The sequence below is a fragment of the Pristiophorus japonicus genome, unplaced genomic scaffold (assembly GCF_044704955.1).
Source record: "Pristiophorus japonicus isolate sPriJap1 unplaced genomic scaffold, sPriJap1.hap1 HAP1_SCAFFOLD_252, whole genome shotgun sequence".
Lineage (NCBI taxonomy): Eukaryota > Metazoa > Chordata > Chondrichthyes > Pristiophoridae > Pristiophorus > Pristiophorus japonicus.
Window position 1 is genome coordinate 776,320 of NW_027252252.1, and position 3,523 is coordinate 779,842.

A 3,523-nucleotide genomic window follows, 5' to 3' on the forward strand; every position below is an offset into this window, starting at 1 on the left:
CTTTGCCGGGCACGTGTTCCGGGTTTAATTTAGTAAACTGGGCGAGTTCACTGATCGCGGGGAGACGGTAGGAGCCTCTGTGGCCCCACTGTGAGGATGTGGAAGTGAACACGGTGGCTGGGTGATCCGTGACATTTCTGTAAAGGGCAGCGGAGGAGAAGGATTGAGAACTTTCAGTGTGGGACAGAAGTTGTTTCAGGTGAGCCAACACATTCCTGATCAGCACAGAGGGAGCTCACTGGTCAGCTCCCCTCTGTTGGGGCTGTTGTGCCAGAGGTTTCTGTCGTGTAGTGGTTATCACATTTGCTTTATACATGAAATGTACCGGGTTTGATTCTGGGTAGAAACATTATGTTTAAACTTGCTATAAGGGAACAATCGGAGGAGAGTTTAGTCTCCTGGAAAATGTTGCCTGACCTGCTGAGATTTCCAGCGTTTGCTGTCGTTATTTGCTATTTATTCTCCTGGTAAAAGGGCTCACTTATTCCTGAATTGCTCTTTATTTAACCAATAAATAGATAACTTTCAGTGAGAGAAAACGGATCCACCGGGGACCTTTCACGTGTGAGGCCAACGTGATATCCGCTACACTGCAGCCCATCAAAGGGCGAGAAACCACTGAATATAAAGGATGAGCTCACAAATATCAGGGGCAGTGCAGTCTGGTCAACGTCAAACCCTCCTTTCTTATTCAGCAGAGGCATGAACGGGAGTCAGACGCCACAAAGTTTAATTAAAGATACAAATACAAATAAAACTTCCAAATCTTTTCACTGTAAAATTCTTTCACTTTATTTGAAATCCTACTGCGTTGAATCTGAAAATGATCACCATGGGATTTTATCTTCACGACTGATTCTATTTTCTCTGCACGGAAGGAATAACCGGTGCTGTTAAATTTGACACAATTTGCCCCAGATTCCTGGTGACATCGGCAATACAGTGTGTAAAATGGGTTAACATGCTGAAGAACATAAGAACAAATGAAATAGGAGCAGGAGTTGGTCATACGCCCCTCGAGCCTGCTCCGTCTTTTAATACGATCATGGCCGATGCGATCATGGACTCAGGTCCACTTCCGTGCCCGCTCCCCAAAGCACAGGACAAATGATTGAAGTATCGACTGTCCCTCAGTTAGCATTTCTTTCATTGTGCAAATGAAGGTGAGGGGTTAATTAATGATGCTTTTCCATGAAGACAACACAAAAGTTGAAGAAAAAAACATACGGTGACTGGCAGGTGAGCGTTTTGTCTGACACCTGGTGGAAATGGACGGGGATTTTAATGCTTCTTGTGTTGTTAAAGCTTCATCTAGAGGAACATCTCAAACACATTGTGTAGGCCTCGTGGCGCAACGGTAGCGCGTCTGACTGCAGATCAGAAGGTTGCGTGTTCAAATCACGTCGGGGTCACTGTTCTTTCAACATTAATATTTTCTTTGCTGTTTGGCAATAACCAGACCCTTGTTCCAAGGCCTGTCTCACTGTTTCCCCGGTGTCAGGCAGAGATACGCCTGCTGCCCTCATTGAATTCATGTGACAGGACACAACAGTTCAAAATCAACTTGCAGGTGGCCACACACACCGCCGAGCGGTCGAAGGTGCTGTGATTAGATCGCAGTTTTCTCTGGAGGTGTGGGTTTGAATCCAACTTCTGACATTTCTTATTTTTAATCATTAAGCGAAACTCATTGTTTGACACCACGACCAACTCCTTAAAACTGGGATTCAGCAGCTCACCTGCTCGCTGAACATCTCCGTCTGACCTGGTGCTGAAAGTGGAGATGTTTCCGCAGTGTTGCGGTTCACACGCTCGCCTCACAGACGGGAATATTTTCTGGAGCTTTCTCCTCATGCATGCTCAGGGGCGAGTTTGTTCTCCTGTGAAAAGTTCATAAGATGATAAGCATGTAAGAATTAGGGGCCGGAATAGGCCATTCGGCCCCTCTAGCCTGGTCCACCATTCAAGAAGATCCTGGCAGTTCCTCGACAGTAAGTTTAAACATCTGGGGCAGAGCCAACAGGCGCCTGTCTGCACTCAGTGAGAGAACGGTATGTTTGGCAGAAGCCTGGCGAGCTCAGTCGGTGGAACATAAGACTTTTAATCTCAGGGTCGTGGTTTCGACACCCACATTGGACATTTACATTTTTCATAGAATTATAGAATGATAGAAGTTTGCAGCCATTTCGGCCCATCACTTCCACCCCGGCCAACAAGAGGCTATCCAGCTTCATCCCACTTTCCAGCTCTGGGTTACGGCACTTCAGGTGCACATCCAAATACTTTTTACATGTGGTATCTACCTCCGCCATTCTTTCATGCAGCGAGTTCCTGACCCCCACAAACCTCTGCATGAAGAATTTTACCTTCACATCCTCTTTAAACCTTCTACCAATTGCTTTAAATATATGCCCCCTGATTGTTGACCCCTCTGCTATCTACTATATATCGGCCCCTCATCATTTTATGCATCTCAATGTTGTCTCCCCTCAGCCTCCTCTGTTCCAATGAAAACAAACCCAGCCGATCCAATCTGTCCTCATAGCGAAGATTCTCCACGCCTGGCAACATCCTCGTTCATCTCCTCTGTACCCTCTCATACAATCACATCATTCCCGTAATACGGTGACGAGAACTACACATAGTACTCCAGCTGTGGCCTAACCAGTGTTTTATACATTTCAGGCATAACCAACCTGCTCTTCGATCCCATGCCTCAGCCAATAAAGGCAAGCATTCCGTGCGCCTTCTTACCCACCTTATCCAACTGGCCTGCTACCTTCAGGGATCTGTGGACATGCACTCCAAGGTCCCTTTGTTCTTCCACACTTCTCAATGTCGGACCATTTAATGTGTGTTTCTTTCCTTGTTTGCCCTTCTCAAATGCACAGCCTCACACTTCTCTGGATTAAATTAGTATCACTTGAAAACATTTTAATCATACCTCCTATATTTAAGTTTAGATCATTGATGTTGCCACTAAAAGCCAGGGACCTAGCACTGAGCCCTGTGGAACCCCACTGGAACCATCCTTCCAGTCCCAAACACTCCCATCAAACATTACCCTTTGCTTCCTGCCTCTGAGCCAATTTTGGATCCAACTTGCCACTTTGCCCTGGTCCCATGGGCTTTTACTTTTGTGACCAGTTTTCCATGTGGGAAATTGGCGAAAGCTTTGCTAAAATCCTTATACACTACATCATACGCACTGCCCTCATCAATCCACTTGGTTACCTCCTCAAAAAATTCAATCAAGTGAGTCAGACAAAATCTTCCCTGAACAAATCCATGCTGACTATCCGTGATTAACCCATGTCTTTCTAAATGCAGAAATTAAATCATTGTTAAATTTTATCCTGCTTTTACGGGAAAACACCATTAATTAACCGATGATCTTTGTTGTGCATGTATAAAATAAGTATACACCCTGTACACTCAATGTACACTTTCATAAGACCATTGAATGTATCTTCACACTGTATGCACTGTGCTTGTACCACCAGAGGGTGCAACTGGTGGAGAC

At 45.4% G+C, this 3,523-nt stretch overlaps 1 non-coding gene across 1 annotated transcript; it reads left to right on the top strand.

The window, feature by feature from the left end:
- Nucleotides 1–1,340: 1,340 nt before the first annotated feature.
- On the top strand, nucleotides 1,341–1,412 carry trnac-gca (transfer RNA cysteine (anticodon GCA)). The gene has a single exon. It is a non-coding gene; the product is annotated as a tRNA-Cys (tRNA).
- The last annotated feature ends 2,111 nt before the right edge of the window (nucleotides 1,413–3,523 follow it).